The sequence below is a fragment of the Sorghum bicolor genome, chromosome 10 (assembly GCF_000003195.3).
Source record: "Sorghum bicolor cultivar BTx623 chromosome 10, Sorghum_bicolor_NCBIv3, whole genome shotgun sequence".
Lineage (NCBI taxonomy): Eukaryota > Viridiplantae > Streptophyta > Magnoliopsida > Poales > Poaceae > Sorghum > Sorghum bicolor.
In genome coordinates, this window is record NC_012879.2 from 37,664,919 (window position 1) to 37,676,728 (window position 11,810).

At 45.1% G+C, this 11,810-nt stretch overlaps 1 long non-coding RNA gene across 1 annotated transcript; it reads right to left on the reverse strand.

Moving 5' to 3' along the window:
- Positions 4,240 to 5,248, reverse strand: LOC110430789. The gene is made up of 2 exons (XR_002448150.1): positions 5,199 to 5,248; positions 4,240 to 4,545 (listed from the first exon to the last, which is right to left on the reverse strand). It is a non-coding gene; the product is annotated as an uncharacterized LOC110430789 (long non-coding RNA).

Here is an 11,810-nt window from a genome sequence, read left to right on the forward strand (position 1 = left end):
GCATGTTTTGTATTTCCCAGGGCTTATTCCAGAATGCATAAAAGAAGGATTAGAGTGCATAATTATCACAAAACTTATCCACGATGGAAAATATCATCATCAGGCTCAGGAAGGGTCTAGAAGTCACCTGAAGGAACGAGACCCGTAGAGGAGAGAAGGTGGGGCCAGCCGGCCACACCCTGGGGCCGGTAGGTGCCCTATTTCGGCTAATGGCCGCCGCCTTCTGGAGTCTTCCTCTCACGCCTCCTTGGAAGCCAAGAAAAGTATCCCTCCATCAATTTTAAGTGTATTTGATCCGACTGTGCACAAAAGATGAAGATGCAGATCACTGACGTGGCGGTTCCTTGCCCCCTACTCCACCTTGGACTATATAAGGACGCCCAAGGCCCCCTCCTTGAGGCATTCTACACCCCGATGCTTCATATTCTCTACACAAATTAGGGTTAGTAGTGTCCTTCTAGTTCATCTAGTTCTAGTTCTTCTAGTTCTAGTTCTAGTTCTAGTTCTAGTTCATCTAGTTGTAATTAGAGGAGGGAGAGAGAAGAGGAGAGAGCGGAAGAGGAGCCGGATCTGTCGGATCTTCCTCGAGATTGTATTTTTGCATTATTTGGTTCGTCATTCAGCAATCTTTAGGTGCCTTAATTACTATTCTAAGTTTTTTATTTACTTCATCTTAGTACTTTAAGTTCATTTATTAGTTTCTAGCTTGCATCAAGTGCTCTAGTCTTTGCAATGCTAGAGTAGTAATTAATAGGTTAGGTGTGGTGCTTAGTCTATATATTACCTTGAATTACACCCAGTTCTACGAATAGTTGTGGTAGCCCCAGGTGGTGACAGCCCTGACGGCCGACGTATTCCACCACATTTGGATTGGTGTTGTAGGACCATAGTCGGAGCTTCCTAGTCCCCTTTCTCATCTGTCTGTGGCTAGTGTTCTGATGTCCCACATCAAAATAAGTTGACTTTAAAGTCAATTCAATTTATAGATCCATTAGAGAACCCTTAGAAACATCCTCTCTACCCACTAAAAATACTTTGACCTTTACCGTTGGACGATCTTGAACCTTAATTAGTACACTTTGCGTTCCTTGTGGCAAGTTGTTAATCTAGAATACTCCTGGGTGAAAGCTACATCGGTATCCGTGCCTTGTGGATTTCTCTATTGCGTTTAAAATACCCAACAAGCTTTCTAGCGCCGTTGCCGGGGAACGGTAGCTATGCTAGTTTCAAACCAAGTTTGTCTGTTTATCCTTTTTCTTTTTTACCATTATCTTTAGCCCTACATGGATTCCACACCTATCTACCAATTTTTCGCACCAAAGGGTGAATTATGAGAGCCTCCACCATCATCACATCTTATACTTACGTATGGCTTTCAAATTTGCCCTGCTTTCATAGCCATGGTTCGGGAACAAACCTTCTCTAGAAAAGAAGATGAAAATCCATACATTCACCTTTGAGAATTTGAGCAACTGTGTTCTTGCTTGAATATTTCTGGCATGAACCATGAGACCTTAAAATGGAAGTTATTTTTGTTCTCTCTTTCTGACAAGGTGAAACAATGGTATATGTTGACACTTGATAACACCACTTGAATACTAGGCTGTCATCCCCAGCATGGCACTAGAGTGTACTATGGTATTTATACGCACACAGATAAATCCGCAAGCGCACGGATACCGTTGTAGCTTTTACCCGGTTAAAGGTTTTATCGTATCCACAGGGAAACGGGAGAACTGATCTACGCTCGAACTTAACCTAGATAGATAAGTAGGTGTAAGTAGGAAAGATGGTAGAATGGAATAAGAACAATATTAAAGGTAAGATAACAATGGGTGATAATATGGGAATAGAGAGTAGAGCAATCTAGTATATAGGCGATGGTAGGATAATAGAGAGGATAACAATGGTTTCTCTACTTCAAAGGGTATGTCTATGTCTGGGACGAACCACGTGATAAGAATACACCATAAAGATGCTTATCCATAGGCCAATGAACCCTACCAATCCTGCTAACGAGAGGTGGACTACAGGGGACCAACGTAACTTTCACCTACGCGGCCTACCACACGATCCGGCTAGACAGGGGATATCCACAAGTAATCTAGGTCTAAGCACCACGCTTACACATATACTACAACTCTCACCTGTAGCGTCCTATAGATTAAAGTACTCAAAAGAGTTGTGAACCAGAACAAACATGGATAGTAATTGCATAATGAAATAGAAGTAGATTACCAGAGTCATCCCATGAGCAAGGTTGATTAGAGCTTGATCATGGCGAAGTACAACCGGAGGAAGAACCGACAGGCCGGCCTCTCCTCCAGTCCTCCCTCGCTCTCCATCTCGCTACTATCTAGATCTACTCTAGTTTAGAGAAGAGAGGAGAGCTCTCATCTCCAAACCCTAGCTTTTGCTCTGTCTATGAATAATGAATAAGGATGAAGGGGTTGCCTCCTCCAGGGCCCACGGGTCCTGCTTATATAGTCCCCTTAAGTGAACGTGGGCCGTCGGATCAAACCGACATTGACTGAACGGTTCTCCATGATCCTTTAGGTCGGTGGAGCATAATCCGCTAAGTAGAACGTGATTGGTGGAAAAAGTAGGGCGGGCGCCCTAAGGAGTAGGGCGAGCGCCCTGTCCCCGAGCCTGCTCGGCTTCCTGTTTGTTCCCGTGGCTTTTGGAGTCTTCTAGATGATAGAAAATTGCGCGACACGTTAATATCTCTATGTAAACCCGACATGTGGGCCTTTTCTTCATATTTCCTGATAACCCCCTGCAGAAATAGACAAACACTAAAACTTGTGGAATTCTGTCAGATAAAACCCTAAGTCTGGGTGTTGGTTGAATTTGGATCCTTTTCTTATTTATTTGATAATTAAATTTGATACTTAAGGACTGTCAACAACTCCCCCAAGCTTACCTCTTGCTCGTCCGTGAGCAAGGATGGACTCAAGAGTTTCTGCAGTGGTTTCATGCCTTAAAGGTACACATGCGTTCAAAAAAGATCTTATCTCTGGGTTAGGGTAAACTGTTAAGATTTAAACTTACTCATATTACCTTTCACCATGGGGCTTGCAACTGTCACTTGTGTCTTGAGTAGTTAAAAGATAGAACGGTCAAGTCAAGCACCATGTCTCTTGTTCTTGATCGACTATAGCTCTGGAGTTTTTGCAGATTTTCAAATAAAACTCAGAGATTCCTTTGTATGACTCTCTCAAATCTCTCTTTTGTGGTATTTCTGGATCCTTACTAAGGTAGTGATGGTATATGCCTTCTCTCAAAGTATGTGGTATTTGTGGTATGAGGCATAGTGACATTGCATTCTCTCTCATCCTATTCTAATAAGGCTTGATATCTGGAGCTCATAGGTGGGAGATAAAGTATACATACTTATAAGACATTTATTGCATAGTCAAACCATGGATCTAGTGAAACAAGTCAATAAGTCAATATCAAGATGTGCATGTGTGGCGAATGAATGGTGTATGGTGTTGATGGTGAAAATAATGGTGAAAGTCTAATTCTACGTTTGCTCTTTTGAGGGAATACATACTTTTCTTGCACTTTGAAGCTTTTTGAGGGGAATGAGATGCTCTACATTTTCTTTTTCTTTCCTCTCAGGTGGGTACCTTGTACCCCTAATTCTACTGTTGGACACTTGTCCATTTTTACCTCTCGTCTCACTTTTTCTTTTCTTCGAGGTTCTGCCCCTTTTTATTTCCTCGCAATCACTTTTTTTTAGAGCACTCACCCTCCTAGAATAATGTAGCAAGTGGTAGTAACCAAAATATCTTGAGCATTTATTTCATAGGGAATAACTGGCATAGGATAATCTTTTTGGCTATTCTCTCCTGGATAGGAGTAGAATATATTTTGGGTGAATCTGGAGATGGAAAGGAGTGGATGTATGTGGATGCGTACTTCCGGACACTACAAGAAGTGTGTGGCTTTTTGACATTCTATTATGTCATAATATATGCAATTTATGTCACAAATTGAGTTTTATGACATCAAGGTGACATAAACTGTAATGTCAAAAAGCCACTGTCACAAAATGATTTTATGACATCTGTTTTGCTAAATGTCATAAGTTTATGACGTGTGATTTTAGTGTCATATAATCTTATGACACTGGTTTAGTGTCATTAAATCCTAACTTTGCCTTTAGTGTCATTAAATCCTAACTTTGCCATATAGGCAATGCCACGTAGGATGACTTGCTGACATGGCAGGAAGGAGAAAAACGTCACAAAATAAATTTGGCCTGCTATAGCTCGCAGTTGTTTTTGAGCCCACTCACTCAGCAATTACACAATCTTGACAAAATCCCAGGTTGCAAAAATTTATATTGTCAACTCATACATCCAGCTAGCAATATACATCACGCTACATCTAAGTCACATGTCCAAAATGACAAATAGCATAGCCCTTTCAACATCTTGAATATTCATCAAGCTAACAAAAAGAGTTGTAGCTAACCCTAAACATTACTGAGGCTTTTCACTTCACTGAGACATCCTCCAGACCACACCATTAACCACTCTGAAAGAAGCAAACTGTAGCCAAATTAGTCAAAGATATAAAGATTAGAGTTAGCTCTAGGTTCATGCATATCTATTTGATAGAACCAAGCTCCCTGGTCAACATATAACAGTTAATGAAACAAATCTATCTACAAAAATAATAATACGATATAACGCTACGAGCTTATATTAGGAATGCACATGAAAACAACTGAACAATGATATTTTTTATAGTTCAATCCAAAAAACACTCAAGAATAGCAAGGCATAATAGGTCATGTTATCACTCAATACTGTCTAGATTAAAAAAAATCAGGTTTATTAAAAGAAGACTCCCCTGTCTGTTGTTTTCTATGTGGTATCTAGTAAGAAGTTGTCCACTTAATTTAAGCAATATATGTTCATCTGGCAAAATGTGGGGCTGCAGCGACAAAGGATATCTGGCAAAAAGGATGTTTGAATTAAATTAGATAAATAAGTACATAGTTTCAGCAATAGTTATCTATATGCCGGATACCTGCAGTTGATCTGAGCTATATGTGCCTATAATAGTGTTCAAAAATTAAAGTGACTACATAATTCTTGTCAATGTTTTGATTTTGAAAGATTCAAAAAAATAAGGAGAATGTAGGATTAGTAAATTTAAAAATGGAGAATGCAGCACTGTCTTACCTCCATACTCTTCTTCAGGCAGTAGATCAAAACTTGGGAGTTTCCTATAATTGTGAAAATAGCTATTTCAATGTAAGGGAAAATAGCTATTTAAAAGGAAAAGCTATTTAAATGCAAGGGAAAATAGAACTTGCCTGTACACCGGCATCAACTTGCCTGTACACATACGGTACAACTTGCCTGTATACGCAACCTCGTCGTACGGCACGGATGAGGCCGTCAAGAAGCAAAATACAATTTAGCCCACAATTCACCCCATACAACATACAGCCCACATACAATTTAGCCATACAACATACAACTAGATTCAAATAAGCTGCTATCCAATGCAACTCTACTTCCACCATGGAGCCTCTCATCTGCAGATTTGTGGATTTTATCATCTCCAAATATGGCATATTCTGTTGCAAAGAATGGAAAACAGCACACTGGGCATTAGAATCTATAATACTAAAAATCACGGCACAATTAACTGACTAAATGAGAGTGCCACACGCCTAAGGGTGTGATCTATAATACTAAAAATCACTATAGAGAAATGTTCAGTGAAAAGTGCACATAACAAACAGGTCCTTGAGTGAATCATCAAAACATGGATACTCTGTAATAGCTTAAATAGTGTAGCATACACTTCGTATCTAGTGAAATTTGGTGAAAACAGTAGAACATCCCGCCTACTAGAAAGCAGTGTATATACAACAATATATAAGAAACACCACACTGCTTGCCACACAGAAGTCCAAACTGCTCAACGCATAGACAAGATTATTCACGGTTGGTTGTACTAGTATCATTGTGTGCAGGTTTTGGTGTCACTCTAGTGTGACAGCAGGGGAAGATTGTATCTATGTTTATATGTTTTTCTGTCGGCACTCACAAAACTATTACCCATCTAAAGAAATTTCAGAAGGCACACGTACCTTGTGTCCTATAATGCAGGATGGATGCAAGCTGTCAAGGTAGGCTTAGTCAGACCTGAGAAATGAGTAGGCAATAATTAGCATGGTTTTTATTGCTCCTCAGATCTTGACAGAACAACTCCTCGGATCTCCCCGCATGGATGAACTATCAGGATGGAGCTGGATGGGTGTTGGGGGTGAGCTTGCTGGAGCCCGCTCAGTTCATCATCTGGGCTCAAGTGAGCTCTGGAGGGAGTTTTGGCTCAGGATATAGAGAACATCATCCACGCAACCACACATATGGCCCAAATTGTTAAGCCATTTGACTGCTTGGGATATTTGAAGTTTGCAGCGCTTATTTTCAGGAAAATGATGGCAGCGGCACTTTCAAAGTTTTCTTTTTGGCAAAAAAGAAGGGATGTTCTTGCCAAAAGATAAATCAAACTACACCGACACTCACTGTTTAAAAAGGGGGGCTAAACTTGCGAGAAATCTGATCGATCTATGTATTTTCAAATAAAACACCCCACCAGCAATGGGCTGATATTCAACTTCATGTAACTCATACTCACTCACGCTGTTCATAGCAATGCAGCGGAACCTAATCAAGAAAAAAAACAGAAATGCAGATGCCACACTACCAGCGCTGAAACTGAAAGAAAACTACAGTTTAACTTCCTGGAGTTTGTGCTTCAGAGTTCATAGTAGTGAACTACAGTTTAACAATTTGCTAGTTCCAGCCAAAGACAGAAGGTCACCTCAATGCCAATCTCGATCTCCACTGGCCACCGTCTCGTCCATGGCCACCTCTGCACGCCACCGCGAAGCGTCGGACGGTCGCGAGCAGCAGCTTCATCAACGGTGGCCGCCACCGCTCCTCCCCGCCACCTCTGCCAGCGCCTCACACCCAAGGGCGGGCGTCTCCCGCGTCCATCGCCACTCACGCTCGGGTCGCCGCCACGCCATGCGTTTCATCTCTCCCTGGAATCCTATTCTGGTGGCTGCTGTGTGTAAGGAGAAGAGGAGAGGGAGTGAAGAGATTGGAGGCTCTAGGGTTTGGCCGGCTTTTATATGAGCTCATTTTAGAGTTGGTAAAATCTCAGTCATCCATCTCAGATCAATGGCTCACGTCGCTTGGTCATTACGTTTTCCTGTTTGGGCCATTGTTGGGCTTCGGAGAGCCACACAGGCCTTAGCAAGCCACGTGCATGAAGCTTGAATCATGCGTTTTTTTTCGGCCGTTTTTTTATTAAGGGCTAAATTGAGTTTCTTATTTTCCAAAAAAAAAAGTTTCTTTCATTATTTAATATAAGTGCATTATTTAAGTGTTTTATTTAAAGTTTTCAGCTTATAATGTTGTCGTTTTTGCCGAATGCCTAAAATATTGCACTCGATAAAGACAAGATTTCCTGATAGTGCATGATAGAAGGTCAGGCGGGAAGCAAGGCAATTTGGCACGCGAATGGAGTTAATCATAGCGACGTGCGGTGGGTCGTTAAAAGACAGTCCGACAGTCTGTGGTCAAAACGAGATATAGCGACCGATGGTCCGTTACCAATCTTTAATGTCTAATCTTTCGATGTTAAATCGACATTTTTTAGCTTTTTGTCGGATTTGTGGTTCATGAGAGATCGGTGGCCCAACTAGAATGGAGGCCGAAATAAAATTTTTAAAAAAATCTGATGTGGCAACAAGGCATGCCAACATCAGAATTATTCTTTAAAATAATTCAATAAATATTTTTGTGACACAAAGTTTTTGTCAAAGGCTCATGACACTACAAAATAGGCCTGATGATGTAGAAAATAGTGTCACTAAATGAACTTGAAATAGGTGTATGACATATATTATGACGTATAATTTTCAAAGGTCACTAAATCGAAATTCTTAGAAAATAACGTCAAAAAATAGTTAATATAGTGACGTAATGACCCATCGTCATACTAAATACGTCAAAAAGCCACACATCTCTTGTAGTGGGAGTAGAAGCAGCATGTATGAGTGAACGTGCAAGTGAATCTTGATTTTAACTGCATGACAAGCTCCTAAGGGTCTACACAGCTTGACCACACTCAATGCTCATAAGCAGTAAAAAGTAAATGTATGGTTCATAGTCTAATAAGCATGTATATATGGCTTGGTAGGATTTTAAACTCTCATCATACAGGAACTCATCATGCAACATTTTAAAGATTTTCAAAGATAAAATTCTCCAGAATTCTAGCTTCTCTAGGAACAGATAAACAACAGCTCAACCTTCCCATATCATATCCGTTAACGGCTTAGACTTTAGATCAAGTACTCTTCTCACAAGTTCAGGTTTAGAGCAAATCTTAATTCATAACAGTCATGCCTAAACTTGAGAGAGAATTTAATTTTGAGAACTAGTCATGGCAGAGCAACTATTCATCATTTCCATGTGAGAGCTTATCATGAGGGTTCATAGCAAACTTTATTTATTTATTTATTTAGCAAACTAAGCAAAGATATATATAAGCACAAAAATCTTTATTTGGGTTTTTATGATTATGCATCTTTTTATTATTTGAGTAAAGTATAAACGCGAGTAGAAACACTTAGCTGGATAAATGGGGGTGTTCTCCCCCAAGCTGGATTTTGACGTAATTTCTTCTGATGTAACTAGCAGGTGGTGGAGGTGTATTTGAATGTCGGCAGCACCCTGACAGCGATTAGGATGTCCTCCGTCTGCTAGTTTTCTAGATCCTTGAATTATGTGGAGCTAAAATAGACAACAAAGCTGTCGAGGGTATCAATAAGGGGTACCCTCACCGATGCACGTAACAAGACTATCCGTACGCAGGACGAGGCCCTCGACTCGACGCTCTGGCCATACGTATACGCAGCCTTCGACGTCCACAGCCTCGAAGACGGAAATAGCGTCGAACGAATCGATCAGGGGTCGAGCGCTAGCTGCCGTCGAATACGGAAACGGGCTCACACGAACCGGGAGGCGTCGAGCGTAAGGACGCCGCCCGCCGCCTGACGCGCGCACGCGAGCCGGGGCATTAAATGCGCCTGACGCTTCCCCACCTAACACACAGGTCACGGGAGGCGTGATAGGGAAAAGGCATCCGTCCCATCGTTCTTTTTGCAGCCTTCCCACCAAACGACCCAGGGCATGTTAGGACGCAGGAAACAAGGATGGAACGTCTAATCGGGACCCCCTCGAGACATCCAAGGTCAGCGCTCCGGATATCGGCACATTACACGGCGTCCGACCCTCGACCGAACAGGGTTCCATCCTAGGGACGAGTTGGGCGTCGACTAACAACACCACAACCACCCCGCTGGATCTGCCGCCATACCGTACAAGCGTGCGACCGTTGAACCAACACAAGACGGCGCACAGAGCAAAATGCAGGGGCACGCGTAATCATCACCAGGATATCAAGACGGGACGGCTCGAGGCCATGCCGGTACAGAAGCCTCGAGTAGGTCAGCGCTCCATGCTGCTATCGACCCCTACTCTGACACCTATACATGTACCCTGGGTCTCTCCTTGGAGCTATAAAAGGAGGGACTAAGGAATAGAACGGAGGGCGACACCACACGCAGTAGAGCTCACACACTCCATATCACGCTTGTATTCACCCCTGTATCAAGCACTTAGGTGCAAGATAATACAGACTTCCCTCCCCCGCTGGACGTAGGGCCTTCTCTTGCCCGAACCAGGATAAATCTTTGTGTTTTCTTGCATCACCATCTAGGAAAGGGAGCACGCATACAAATTTACTCGTTGGTGTGACCCCCCGTGGGGAAAACACCGACAGTTGGCGCGCCAGGTAGGGGTCCTGCGTGTTTTTCACCGATTTCCCACTCCTTTCCAGATGGCTGCTCTCGCTTCGCCGATTCCGCGCTCCACGGTGATTTGGTTTGGGAGTCTCGAGTTCATGTCTACGGGCTCCGGCTCCGACATGATCTTGCTCTCAGTCAAAGGACCGGGAGGAGCCCGCGTTGCATCAGCTCGGTTGAGGGCCCCGAGACGCCCTCGCCACCATGCCTCCCCGCCCAAGAAGAGGCGCGGACAGCACCACCGCCACCCCTCTGCCTCATCACAACCGGCAACTCGTGCGAGGCAGGAGGCGGGCCACGAGCCGGTAGCACCATGTGCCGGAACCACGGGCACGACGGCTCAACACCGCACAACGATGGGAGGGGACGTGTCTCGCGCGCCCTCCCCCACCGCTGCTAAGCTACTTCCACACGGGTTGTTTACTCCAAGAAGGGCACTGCCATTCGAATTAGACAACGCCGCGGCGTCGCTCGCCAGAGCAATATGCCCAAACGCCCAGACGTACGTGGGGAGACCAACGGTCCTCCCACGCGACTCTGGAGTACTACGGCCGACGTCCGAACTGCCAGATTTCTCCCAGGTGCGAGGCCTCTGCCGCCTAGGCCCCGGGCGATACACGATCACCTCACTCAGGCAGCGGCTGCTGGAGGAGGGACGTGGATGTTTCTACGCCGCCGAGCCGGACTCCGACTTCGAGACTGATAGCTACGACCCCACAAGGGAATGCTATCATGTCGACGGGGCGGTAGAAACTACCGACGAGACGCAGGATGCTGCTGCGGGCGGTCGAGCCCCTGCAACACGGGAAGACCCCAGGACGCCTGGGAACGACGGACAGGTCGACCCCCCTCCACAGGAAGACAAGGCTGCACAGCTAGCACAGCTGCGGGAGCTCAAGATGAAGCTCGACGAAGACCGTGAACGCCTCGTCCTGCTCGAGCAAATCCTTGAGCAAGACCTGCCCTACCCGTCAGGCGGAAGTGTCCGCAGACGCGCTCGAGAGGTACATCGACAAATCGTCGGAGACGCAGTGCCAGAGCAGCCTGTCAGTCGTTTCCCTCGAGCGGGCCAGAATGTAGTGGCGGCGACAATGCTACTACGCAACATGCCCGAACCGTCAAACTCCCAGGCTCGACGCATTCGAGACAAGGTACAGACTCTGCTCCAGGTGGCGGCAGTTCAACAAGCCGAAAGCTCAGCTTCTCTACGACGAGGAGCTGCACTGAAAAGCGCGACGAGCCACCTCAAAACGAAAAGGAAATATCAGTCCATCAACAGCCGCCCCCTCGAGGAAGAAAGACCACTCTCGTCCTCCCCATCGACAATCAGCGTCGACACGACGCACGGCATGACATCGAAGAGAATCGATACCGCCGGCACGGAGACGTGGAAGAGCGCGGTTACAGCGCACATCGCGGTGGGAGGTACGACAGCGACGAGGACCGGGTGGCCCCCGAGCCACCAGGCCCACGGGTGTTCAGCAGGGCGATCCGCAGCACGCCCCTGCCCAGTCCGTTCCGACCCCCAACCAGCATCGCGAAATACAATGGCGAGACCAAACCAGAGTTGTGGCTGGCCGATTTCAGGCTGGCCTGTCAGCTAGGAGGCACTCGAGGGGATGATCGAGCCATCATCAGACAGCTACCCCTCTTCCTCTCTGACACCGCCCGCCGATGGCTCGAGGAACTTCCGGCAAATCAGATCCATGACTGGGTCGATTTGGTTAGGGTCTTCGAAGGTAATTTTAAAGGGACTTACATACGGCCCGAGAACTCGTGGGACCTCAGCAAGTGCAAACAGAAGTCAGGAGAAACTCTTCGAGAGTATGCTCGACGCTTCTCAAAGCAGCGCATCGAGCTGCCACACATCCCCGACCACGACGTCATCCTGGCCTTTGTC